This window comes from Pogoniulus pusillus, chromosome 39 (genome assembly GCF_015220805.1).
Source record: "Pogoniulus pusillus isolate bPogPus1 chromosome 39, bPogPus1.pri, whole genome shotgun sequence".
Taxonomy (NCBI): Eukaryota; Metazoa; Chordata; class Aves; order Piciformes; family Lybiidae; genus Pogoniulus; species Pogoniulus pusillus.
In genome coordinates, this window is record NC_087302.1 from 125,606 (window position 1) to 138,407 (window position 12,802).

Here is a 12,802-nt window from a genome sequence, read left to right on the forward strand (position 1 = left end):
GGACAAGCAGGCTGTTGTCGGGGCCATGCCTGCCATGGTGGGGCTCCTTCTGCAGGGCAAGCAGCACTCAGAGCAAGCCTGGCAGCAGCTCCCCTGACTCCTGCAGCAGTATCAGGAGGTCCAAGACACCTCCCGGGTCACTGAGGTGAGTTGTAGCACAGGACCTGGCGTGGCTGTTGGGCTGGGTCTGCGCCAGTGCCAGGAGGCACTGGGGAGCTGTGGGGTGCCAGAAGGAGCTCTTGGGGAAGCCCTTGGACAAGGAACAGGGAGAGCAGAGGATGCCTGAGGCCTCCTGGGCTCTTTGGCTGCCAGCAGAGCTATGGGCATGGGACGCGCAGGAGGGAGACGAGTCCCTGGGCTTCATTTCCTCAGAGGCTTTGCCACCTCCCTGGGGCTGGGAAAGGCAACAAATCTGGGGAGGGGTCTAGAGGCAAAGTCCTGTGCAGAGGGACTGAGGAAAGTGGAGCTGCTCAGCCTAGAGGCCAGGAGGCTGAGGGGAGACCTCACTCCACAACTGCCCGAAAGGAAGGTGGAGCCAGGTGGGGATCCAGGTCTTCTCCCAGGAAGCAAGAGACGGGACAAGAGCCTCAGGTTGTGACCAGGGCTGACTGTCTCAAGCCCTGTGCAGAGGCCTTGGACTTTGCCCTGGCAGCTTCTGTTGGGCTCTGTCCTGCTCCCAGCTGTGCAGGCTTCCTACCTTGCCAAGTGCCTTTTGGTGGATGTAGCCTCCTCTTTCTCCCCCACTCTTTTGCAGAGCCTCAGCTATGTCCTGGACGTCCTGGAAGGACTCCAGAGTCCAGTACCAGAGGGCACAGCTCTTGCCATCAGCACCGCTGTGCACCACCAGGTAAGGGCAGCCCTCGCCCCACTGCCAGCCTGGACCCGCAGCCTCAGCTGCCATGAGGGGCCAGGGCTGCCCTGTCTGGAACGGGGACCTTGTGCCCACAGCTCTCAGACGCGTACAAGGAGCCTGGCCTGGCCCATCGGGCACTGCTGTCCCACTGCTTCCTGCTGCAGGGTAAGGAGAGCCCCCGGGAGAGGCCCCACCGTGCCAGGGCTGCTCTGTGCCAGCCCTGGGCAGGCAGAGGCAGTTGCCTGCTGCTGCAGAATTGCATTTGCTCCCTGCAGCCCCAGGATGCCCCGAGGAGACGCTCATCTTCCTGCAGTGCCAGCTGAGCACTGGCAGCCAGGCCGCTCCGGCGGCAGTCGTGGGCCTGCTGGCAGCACTGGTCCATGCTGACAGTGAGTGGCATGGGACGGGACACAGGGCAGGGCTCAGGGCTGCCGGGCTGGGAGCGGGGAAGGGCTGAAGGTGGTGCCCCTGCAGCCCGAGGAGCTGCAAAGAGCAGGTTCCCCAGCCCAGCTGATGCCCGCCATAGGGCTGCAGCTTTGCTGGGCAGCTGGCAGTGGCCTCGTAGCAGAGATGATGCTCCCAGCTGAGAACACAGCAGGCTGGTGGCTGCAGGAGCTGCTTTGCTTCTCGTGTCTCCAGGTGGCCTTGCCAAAAGAGTGGCTCTGTCTTCCCCCTGCCTCCTGTGAAGTCAGAGCCAGGCCTCACTTTTCCATCCCATTGGATGCTTGGCAGCTCCAAGGGATCACTTCTGCCACGGGGCTCTGTCTCAGTGCACAGGTCTCTGGATCTCTTCCAGCACCTGCGGTCAGAGAGAAGCTGCTCCAGATGGTGCAGGCTGTGCAGTCGCTGAGCCATGACCCCAGCATCCAGGTGAGCTGCTTTGGGAAGGGATGGGTGCTGCAGGGCAGGCAGAGAAACCCCTTCCCTCAGGGCAGGGCCTGGCAAGGCCCTAGCAGGAAGCAGCAGTTTGGGGTCTGACCCAGAAGACCTTTCCCTTCCCCTGATTCCTCATGCTCCCCAAAGAGCTGCTGCTGCTGCTGTCGAGGGTAGGGCTGGGGGCCTGGGGCAGCGCTGGCTGCTGGAGCTGGCAGAGTGCAGCGGGGAGGTGGCTGTGATCTGCAGAGCAAATGCACCTGCAGGCTGCTGCCCAAGGCCGCCTGTGAAGCCAGCAGCAAAATCTTCTGCTGGCTTTGTCACCTCCCTGCAAGCCACAGAGGCTGTCCCCCGGCAAAGGCAGCTCCCCTCTGGGGGTGGAGCAGGAGGTAGTAACCACTCTGTGCCCAGCAGGTGCAGAGGGCAGTGCTGGAGTTCATCAGAGAGCTGCTCAGCTGCAGCTCCCAGAGCTGCTGGCCATGGGACGTGGTGGGACACATCTTCAGTGAGTTCCAGCAGGCGTCGGGCAGGCTGGTGAGGGCAGAGCTGGGCAGCCAGGGCTGGCAGCAGTGCTTGGCTGCACCAGGAGCTGCTGTGGGTGTGCTGCTGTGCCCGAGCCTTGCTGGTTGGCAGCTGAGGAGCAGGGCCTTTGCCAACTCTGTCTGACAGGTGCCAGGATGCATTTTGCCCGGGGAAGATGCAGAGGCTGGAGCTCTCCAAGCCCTGTGTGTGGACATCCTGGGCTCGCTGGATGTCTCTCTGAGAGGGATGCCCAAAGTAAGTTGCCCTCTGCCCTGCTCCTCTGGCCACCTGTTGGCTTCAGGGCATTTTTCCTTGCCCTTTCTCATGCCCTGAGCCTCTCCCCTCACGAGGCTGAAGGGCAGCAGAACCTCCTTTGTGTCTTGGAGCCGAGTGGCGACGCCCATGTGGGGAGCTGCCTGCTTCTTCTCTGCAGCTCCTGTGGCCCAGGCTGCTGCACTACGTGCTGCAGGCCCAGTACAGTGACTTGCTGGTGTCACTGTCCCGCTGCCTGCGCGCCCTGCTTGAGAGACTGGAGAGAGAAAGCGAGGAAGAGGAGGAGCCTGACACCATGGCCTCCCAGGCGGAAGGCAGGAGTCCCAGTGAGTGCTGGTGGGTGTGGGCAGGGCGTCCCTTTGGTCTGGATGAGAGAAGGCTCAAGGCAGACCTTCCAGCACTTCCAGGGGAGCTACAGGAAAGGTGGGGGGAGTGTGGGACAGGACAAGGGGTAAGGGTCTGAAACTGGAGGACAGGAGATGGGGACTAGATGTAAGGAAGCAGTTTTTCAGCATGAGGCTGGTGAGACACTGGCACTGGCTGCACTTAGAAGTTCTGGAGACCTTCTCCCTGGCAGTGTTGACGGCCTGGCTGGATGGGGCTTGGAGCAACCTGGGTCTAGTGGGAGGTGACCCTGCCTGTGGCAGGAGAATCGGAGCTTGATGCCCCTGAAGGTCCCTCCCAACGCAAGAGCTTCTGCACTTGCATGCTTCCATGACCCTTTCGCCCTCCTCACAGCCCAGCTGCCGGCTCCCCAGACGCTGCTGGCTCGACTGCTGGTGAGTAGCTGGGTTCCCGGGAAGGGGCTTTGCTGTCCAGGGGTGCCGGGAGAGCCCAGGGCTGTGACGCTGCTGCCACCAGTGCCGGCAGCCCCCAGGAAGAGACAGCAGGCCCGTGCCTGCCACGGCCTGGCAAGGATCCTCACTCGGGGCCGCCAGCAGCCCGGGGAAGCCACCAACCGCCCGCTGCCGGCTGAGCCGAGCCTGGCCCCCGAGCCGCCTGCCGGCGCAGCCTGTGCCTGAGGACCCTTTTCTCCTGCCCTCGCCCAGGTGCTGGTGGCGGCACATCCTCACCAGAGCAGGGAACGCACAGTGGCTGCCTTGCAGCTGCTGCAGGCTCTGCAGGGCAGGATCCACAGAGCCTTGGGGGCAGTGTGGGTGACCCAAATCCCCCTCCTGCTGCAGCACCTGGCAGGTAAAGTGTGGGTGGGGAGGGAGAGGCTGGAGGGGAAGGAGGGGCAGCAGGCAAAAGCAGCTTCCCAGCCTGAGGGAGGGGGATTGTGCCTTGCAGGGAGCCAGTGCTGAGGCTTGGGGCAGCTGTTCCCTGGCACGGGTTCAGCCCAGGGCATTGATGATGTCCCCGAGGAGGGTAGGCCTGGGTGCCACCAAGGACAAGGGACAGTACTGGTGCTCCTAGAGGGAGTGCAGCTCCTGGCTTTGGAGGATCAAGGCCCCAGGCCAGGTTTGCAGCAGCCATTCTTGGCAGTAGCCTGAGAGAGGGGCTGCAAATGGGCAAGCTGGTCAGGGAGGAGAAACTGTGTGCTGCTGGGGTGTGCTGGCACACGGTGGCTGGAGCTGCTCTGGGAGCTGCGGGCAAGCAGTGGGGACCAGCCACGGCCTGTGCATCCCCCCGCAGCCTGGATCAGTGCCTCCAACAGAGTCTCTGGGATCCTTCTGTGTCTTTGGCCTCACAAGGGCTCAGGCCTAGGTGCTTGTAGGGCCTTTCCAGCCAGATGGCCTGAGACCTTTGGTATGTCTGACCACAGCGGCCGCTGGGCTCATCTTTGTTGGCAGCTTCCAGAGCAGCAAAGAGCCTTTGCTCTGTCTTGCTTTGCAGGCAGCCCCGAGACATCCCTGGGCTCTGTGGCACAGTGGGAGCAGCATGTGCTGGAGGTACAGCAATAGCAGCCCTGGGGGAGAAGAGAGAGCAGGCAAAGGGGTAGGGTCAGCCCGGGGCTGCCTGTGTAGGCACCAGGAGCCTGTCGATGCTGGCAGCTCAGCCCCAGCAGTGTCCCGGCACACATGGGTGCAGAAAGGCCAAGGCCAGGGGAACCACAACTGCCTCTGCTGTTCACCCCAGTTCCTGCGAGTGTCACTGGAGCACGTCAAGGACAAGGCCTGGACCATGAACCTGAGCCAGGAACTGAGCCAGCAGCTGGGCAGCGCTGCCCCAGGATCCTGGCAGAAGGTGTGTCTCCTGCCCCTTGCCAGGGCTGATGCTGGCACTGGTGCGGCAAGGGGAGGTTGGGTCCATGTGGGGCTGGCTCGCTCCCAAGACTGCATCTCGGACTCAGGCCCTTCTCTTCCAGCTTTTCCTCTACAAGGCTCTTGGGACAACACTGGCAGCTTGTTGGGACCTCAGACATGTCCGAGGGCAGGTGCTAAGGCTCCTGCAAGAGACAGACCCTGCGGAACTGCCTGAGATCCAGGTCAGGAGATGCTCATATCCCGAGCAGAACTCCGTTTGCTGCAGGGCAGAGGGAGGCTCCTCCATACCTCCTTCCTTTCCCTGTTGCTGCCATTCCTCTCATGCTTCCCTGACTTGGCACTGAATGCCAGGGCTGGGGCTGGCACTGGTACGTCAGGGGGAGGTTGGGTGAGACACTGGCACTGGCTGGTGCCCAGGGGCTGCTGAGTGCCTGGGCTGGAGGCCACTGCATGTTTCTCTGTGGTTGCAGGGAGTAGTTTCTGTTGTGTCCCACGCTGCTGAGAGCCACTTCCACCTGGTCCTGGACACAGTGAGAGTTTTCTCTGCTGTTTTCATCGGGCTGTGGCTCCTTCGGATCGCCACAGACAGGACAGTAAAGGACCAGGGTTTGGCTTTCCTTGCTTGGCCTCCTTTCCACTTCTCCGTCTGCAGCTCTGCAGCAGCCAAACTGGCAGGTGCCTTCAGATGAGCCCTGCTGGATTTGCTCCTTGAGAGCTGTGTTTCAAGGGGCACTGCTGGCATTGGCAGCCCTCAGTCACAGAATGCTTGAGTTGTTAAAGCATGTGGAGCTGGGCCCCAGGGACATGGTTTGGTGGTGACCCTGCAGTGCTGGGTCAAGGGTTGGACTGGGGGAGCTTGGAGGTGTCTTCTGAGCAGATGGATTCTGGGGTTCCATGAGAAGTTCTTGCAGAGCACCAAGTCCAACTGTCAGCCCAACACCACCTTGCCCACTAAGCCCTGTCCCAGAGTGCCACGTCTGCATCTCTGTTAAACACCTCCAGGGCTGGCAAGTCCAGCACTTCCCTGAGCATCCTGAGGTGTCTTTGGGAAGGAGGAGGTTTGACTCCTCATGGACCTGAGCTGCCTGGCTGGGGCAGCTGCAGGGGTTGATTGCTGGCAGCCATGCTGTGTCTCTGAGCAGGACCACAAGAGGCTGTGTCAGAGATACCTCTGCACAGGACAGTTCCAGGCAACTCCCCAAGCCCTCCAGGCAGTGCTCAAAGCACCAGCAGTGTGCTGGCTGCTGCCTCCTCCCCATCGCCTGTGTGAACCCATGTGCGGGGTGGGAACAGCTCCCAGCTGCAGGAGAGGCTTGGGTAGCTGCTGGCAGGTGTTCAGCTGAAGCAGCAGCTGGTGAGGAGCCTGAGGAGCTCCCAGGGCTGAGGCCTGGCCACATCTCTCTTTGACCTGGCACAGGTCCGGCAGCAGCTGGCAAAAGCCCAGGCCACCTGCACATCTGCTCTGATGCACATCTGTGGCGGTGGCGCCCTGCGAGCCCCCAGGGAGCAGCTGCTCACTCACCTGGACAGAGACATCGTGGGCAGCATCCTGCAGCCCTTCAGAGCTCCTCAACAGAGAGTAGGAGCGCAGGGTGTGCAGGGGCAGGAGTGCCCAGACACCCCAGCTCCAGCCCACTAGGGCCTCTTTCTAAAGGCACCCCAGGGAAGGTTGGTCCTCAGTGTCCACACCCAACCCTGGCATGAGTGCCCCCTGCCCATGCTCTTATTAGACCACTCGGCCCAGTGAAGACTTTAATGGGTGCTTTCCTCTCTTTGGCCTCAGAACCTGCTGCTCAAGCTTGCCCTGGTGGAGAGCATCAAGAGCGTCACGCAGGCTGTGGGCAACTGCAGCAGCTTTGAGCTTTCCTCAAGGCAGGAGGTGCTGAGCACCTTGCTGGTGAGTGTCACAGTCAGGGCAGTCAGCCGGAGGAGTTTGAGCAGTGCTGCGAGGCTTCCTGCAGCAGCTCCTGCAGCTGCCTTCCGGAGGCAGGATGGTCTCAGCCTCATGCAGCAGCTCCTGGAGCTGTGTTTCAGAGCCGGCTGAGGGGCTCTCGTCTGCTGGTGCTGGGTGGCTGCAGAGCAGGGTCCCTCCTGCAGTGCTTTTGGGGATCTGTGGAGGTGAGGTGGTAGTGCCTGGCACTGGTACGGCAAGGGGAGATTGGGTGAGACACTGGCACTGGCTGGTGCCCAGGGGCTGCTGAGCACCAGGCAGATCTGCAGGCTCCAGGCAGGGCCTCTCCCTCCTTTCTCTAGGACTAGCAGGCTGTTGTGAGTGCAGTGGTTGCCATGATGAGGCTCCTTCTGAAGAGGAATCAGCACTGAGAGCATTTAGACTTTGGGCCTCAAAATGATGCTTTGGGCTCTTAAGGATGAGACTTTGTACCTTAAACCTCTCTGCCACAGCAGGGCTGGATGCCCTCCTAATCCAGCCAGCATGGTCATGGATTGCAAAGCCTGCTGGGCTGGGCACTAGAAGAGGACAATATTCACCCATAGGCAGAATGCCCTGCTTCAGCTTTATCTCCACAGAGGCGAAATCCAGATACTTGTCCCTGGCTGTCTTCCCTTAGACTAAGCTCAGCTTCTCCATATGAACCTTGAAAGCGGATTTGAGAGCCTGGAGATCAAAAAGCAGCTTACCAGGCATCCATGCTCTGAGCTACTCTCCCTGGAAGTGAGCTGCTGTCCCCGGAAATGAACTGCACTCAGCACTGGGTCACATCATGCAGCTTGTCCTGAGTTGAAGCTCCAGACAGTGAGACGTGACCCAAGCTCAGCAGCCTGGCAGGAAGAACCTCATTACGCAGCCTGGGACTCAGAACCATGCTTGGGCACGTCATCCTCGGTGACCTGGGTGCTTCCAGTGTTCAAGGAGCCACAGCAGAGCTTCTAAGGGAAGCAGCCCTGCTTCTGCCAGCAGCCCAGATGGGCTGGAGAACAGCAACCGCAGCAGCTTGTAATATATGGAGATTTGGCTTTTGCACAATAAAGTGGTCATAGGACTTCATCAGTAAAATAGCAAGGGAGCCAGTGGCGTTGGGAGGTGCCTGCCGTGTCCTTGGCTGAAGATAAGGCTGCTGCAGTGATGCCAAGAGGAGCCAGGAGGATCCAGGAGGCCTCTCTGGGTGGAGTTAAGGGGCTTAGGGGTGGTGCTTAGAAAAGGCACAAGAATATTCTTGAATATGTATAAAGCTAATACAATGCTCTCCAGTCCTTCTCCTAGATAAGCAGGATTAGTTTCTGCCAGGGCGTGCCTCTAGCAAGTGTGTCTTTGCTCTGCACCCAGCGCTCTTTGCCTTGATTTTGTAATAAACCTGTCAGACTTAAATTTTAGAGCGAGTTTGTTTCTTGCAAGCTGGTGAGCAGAGAGACACGGGACAACATCCAGCTGGGTGCCAGTGGAGCTGAGCTGCGGAGAGACAGAGGCCAGGAGAGGGCTGAGAAGCCACAGACACAGCTGTGCATTCACACCCATGCTCACACCCCCATCCTGTGCTCACCACTCGGTGTGTGGCTGCAGTTCCCTTGGCAGTTTTGTTTCACAGCCCCCAGCCCCTCCCTGGTTTCCCTGCTGTGCCTTCATGTTGATGCTGTATTGATGCCCAGCAGAGATCCAGCTTATGAGTGACAGGGGCCAGCCCCTACCCTCCCACGGCAGTACCCGTGATGGATGCTGTTCCTGTGTCACTCCTCTCACTGCCCCAAGCTGCTTGGGGCCCTCACCTTGACTTTACCCTTCACTGGGTGCTCTCTTCACGATAGCGAAGCTTCCAAACTGACCCTGTCCAGCTCCTGCTCCAGCAGGGCGAGTGCCAGCACTGAATTCTCTTGCTGCTCCTCACTTTCCCTTGGCAACCAACCCACAGGGCAAACAATTTGGGGCTCTCAGGCATTAAGGCCCTGTCTTTCAAAACCTGCTTTTCTTGCACTCAGTTAAAGCCCAGATTCAATACTGCTCCTGCTTCCCAGGGCAAGGGCCAGCACTGACTGCTGCTGCTTCTCACCTTCCACGGGAATTCGTTCCACAGCCTTAACCAATTTGGGGCTCCCATCTTTAGCTTCACCTTGTAGAGCCTCCCTTTGCGCTCAGGGAAAGCTCAGCTTCCAAACTGAAAATGACCATTCCCTGCTGCCCCCGGGAAGCTGCCAGCCCTGACCGCTGCTGCTGGTGCTTACAACCCCTTGGCTACAGCTTCCCAGCCCAAATACATTTGGGACTTTCACCTTCACTTTGGCTCCTCAACTGCTACCTGTCCCAATGTCCTTTGTTGCAGTCCCTAAGAACTGACCGTCACAACTGAAAACACCCAGGGGAAGGGACTGCACCGAATGCCTCTTCTGGTCCTTTCAATCCCTTGCCAACTTAATCCATAACCCCAAAACATTTACGATTTGGGGCTTCCCCCTTCGCTTTAGCAGCTAAGAAACTGTTGCTGGTCGCAGCCAGGTAAAGCTAAGCGTCAACGCGGAAGGTGTCCAGAGAAACTGCTCACTTCCTGCTCTTGCTGCCTCTCACACTCCCTCCAGAGTCATTCCCGATCTGGGGCTATGGACTCTCGCTGCTTAGCAGCTGTTCCACAAAGTGCTCTGCTTGGGCTTGGTAAAAGCTGAGCTTCAAAGCCGAAAATGTTCAGCTCCACTGCCCCAGGGAAGGTGCCTCTTGGTGGGCTCTGTTCTGCTGCTGCGTGAGCTGTGACTGTTTTCGCTTTTCTGCACTGAAGAGGTGTGTTAGCTCTCACATGGGTGTGGTGATTACCCAGGAAAGGCTTCTTTAGAAGGCTGAACCTAAGATAAAAACAAAGACGTCACAAACAGCCTTGCCAGAAGAGCTTCTTCCCAGCTACAGGGCAGCCAGAGGCCCTTCTGCATCCCACGACCCATCTTTCCTTCAGCAGCTCAGGGCAGAGCTATTTTCCCTGACAGCATCCTTAAAGGTTTTGAGAGGAAAAAAACAAACTTGTGATATGGGGAAATGGGAGAGAGCACAGAACAGAACACTACCTAGAATCACATGGAGAAGAATGATTAACAGGAGACTCACAAGTAACAATGCAAGACATTCCAGTGTTAATTACCTAAGAGGAGAGGCCATAAAGAGGAAGAACCAAGTAACATCCGCCATTAACTATTAACTTGTCAGTAAGCCTCCTTGATGAAGCAACGACCACCAAGGGTACCAATTAGCACAGACCGATAAGGACACTGCAAATCTGCAAGGCAAAAGGTTAAAAGTGCGTTATGAGGAAGACCCACAGCCTTCCTCCCGGAGACCACCGCCCACATCTAGAAGACCTCTGCCCACGATTCCTGGAGGACACTATGCAGGCGCAGCTAATCAACACCCGAAGCGGGAGTGGGTGGGCTAAAAGTAGTGAAATATGTGTAGGTACCCTGTGACTAGGGATGAGAGCGTTGTATAACTGTGGGACGCTTGCTGCTCCGGGTGTGCGTGCTGGTGCTGGAGAGATCCCCGCACACCTGCGCGCAACAAGCACACCTACTTTGTAGCTAGAGAGTTAGAGTCTTTTCCGTACGTCACTTGAGTCGAAGCCTTACCTGTCAGCATGTCCAGTGCAGGCACTTCCCAGCTCTTTCAAAATGTGAATGAATCTTCCAGCTGGAGCCCTGCCTTGTGGCTTCGGCCCTGCTAGAAGCAGCTTTGTCTGCCTGCCAATTAAAGCCATCTCCAAAGGCCCTGCTCAAGAAGAGAAAATCAGAGGTTGTGGAATAAACTCTGCAAACAAGACAGGACTCATCCTTGCTGAATCCTGCTGGCAGATGGTCCTAATGGGGCAGAACAAGGCCAGGCACATTTCATCACCAGCCCCCCTTCCCCCCACCCTCTTTTCCCCAGAGTCCGAGGGAGAGGAGGAAGGCAGACAAAAGACTGCGGCGACACAGACACACATCTGGGCTGGCCCGGGATGGCTGCGGCGCTGATGCCCTGCTTGCATTGGCTACGGTTCACATTTCATTTCTGCCCGTGCTCTGTTTTGTCTCAACAGGTGATTTAAATAGGTCTGCTCTAGGAAAACTCTTTCTTGCTTTCAGACTCCACCTTTCTACCCGCACCCTGACTCTGTGCTGCTATCCGCCCAGCAACACAGGCTCCCAGTTCTGCTTTCGGTTCGGCAGCATCCTCGGCTCCTGCCACTCACTTGGCATTGTGGTTGCACTGAGAACACAATCTGGGAATATAATTCCCTCGATTATTATCCCGACTCTGCATCTCGGACTGGCCAGATACTGCTTTGTGAGTAGCCTTAGCTACTGACCCATTGGCATCTCCCAGTTCCATGCCAGGGGCTCAGGTCAAGAGCAGAAGAATCCATCTTGTGGCTGGCACAGCGATTGCTGCTCCTCACTCTCCAGTTTTGAATTGTGTGTTGAAAAAAACCACCAGATGCTAGTTTTGAGGGTGTCTGTGACAAACCATAACATACCAAACTTTGTAAAATGTTTGCTTACAGTAACCACCTGATAATCTGCAAGCCTAAAAAGGGCTACTGTAGATGTGGCTGCAGCTACTCGTTGGAGATCTGTGATATGCAATCTCGTAAAGACCCAGGCCTGCAGTGACTAAGGAAAGCAGGAAGGAGATAAAGGAGAAGCAGAGATATCCTGACATCAGCAACAAAGAAGGGTCTGCTGACCAGAGATGAGACAGACCCTGTGAGGAAGACTGTGTGGGGTGTTCATCGCAGATAACCATTCCAGACCACCGGGGTTGGAATTGGGGTGAGAATGGAAAGATACCTCTGTTAATGAACTCCAAGAAATAACTGTAATAACCCTACCTCTCATTATGAATATGCCTGCTCTTGTAACATAAACTGTAGCTTGTGCCAGCATGGGGTGTGCAGGATTGATGGAGCCATCCTGCTGCACCCAGCGCTGTAATAAAATATGCTTACTGCAGAACTCTGCATGAGCTTTGGGGTTTGTTTCCCGGGCCTGTTTTCTGGCACCTCCAGCTGGGACGGTCTCTGTCCTGCTGCGTGACCTGCTGAGACTGGGACCCCTCAAGGCACCACCCAAAGATTTTTTTGGAGAGGACTCACCAATTCATACAGCTCACCACAGGGACAGACAAGGACCGTCATTGCAATACAGGTATGTTTTTTGGGGAAAAAAAGTGGATTCTGTAAGTCATGGAGGACGCTCCGTGCAAGAAGAGCGAACAGTTGCTCTCCCCTGGGTAAAAAGGCCTTAGGCGGTGAAATAATGGCTCCCTGAAACGAGGTAAGGTCCCTTCCGTAAGTGAAGGGAAGGCTATTCCACGGCAAAGAAACTGAAATACCAGCCAGAGCTCTGAAGGCGCCAACTGTGTGAGTGCGAATGAGACGCAGAATCGCCTAGGAAGCGAGTGCGGAGTCTTGCCCTGCGGCTCCGCCGTCCGGCAAGAGGCAAGGCCAAGGCAAAGGTGAAGCGAAGGCAGCAAGGGAGACTGCGCTCGGATTTTGTTTTGTTCTCTCTCGCGCGCGCGCTTGTGCGGGAAGCGGGGGGGGGGGGGGGGGGGGGGGGGGGGAGGGGAAGGGGTTGGGAAGGAGGGAGGGATTTTCGCGGACCGTAAAGGGGGGGAGCTCTCAATAAGAGTTTAAAGGTTTATTCTCTTCCCCTCCTTTCAGGCGGAAAGGGGAGGAGGGGTTGCGTCCTTGTCTCTTATCAGCTGCTGCCGATGTGACTTGCTAAATGTTTTGAAATGCTAATTGACCTGTTGTATCTGTGATCTTGGTGCTAAATTAGGACCAGCATGTGAATGTGTTTGGGTAAAAGAGACAACTTGAAAGTTTAATCTTTTTTCTCCTGCCTAAATTGTGGTGAAAACCACTATCTTGAAAGGGATTAAGAAATTGGTATTCTTCTGGATATTCACTGAATGCGTAAGACCTGTGCTGTTAACACTGACCTGATCTATAAGAAACCCTGTAGCTTGTTTTTGTTACAAGATGGGGGGAAGCCAGAGTGGGGGTGTGGTGAGGCAAAGCCCTCTAGGGTGTATTTTGGCTCACTGGAAAGAAATTGGTGGCCCACCGTCAAGCAGCACCAGTCAGAAGACTCTGATCAAATACTG

The 12,802-nt window shown here is 57.2% G+C and overlaps 1 long non-coding RNA gene across 1 annotated transcript; it reads left to right on the top strand.

The window, feature by feature from the left end:
• Positions 1 to 6,266: 6,266 nt before the first annotated feature.
• Positions 6,267 to 8,042, top strand: LOC135191416 (uncharacterized). The gene is made up of 3 exons (XR_010308815.1): positions 6,267 to 6,396; positions 6,512 to 6,625; positions 6,982 to 8,042. It is a non-coding gene; the product is annotated as an uncharacterized LOC135191416 (long non-coding RNA).
• The last annotated feature ends 4,760 nt before the right edge of the window (positions 8,043 to 12,802 follow it).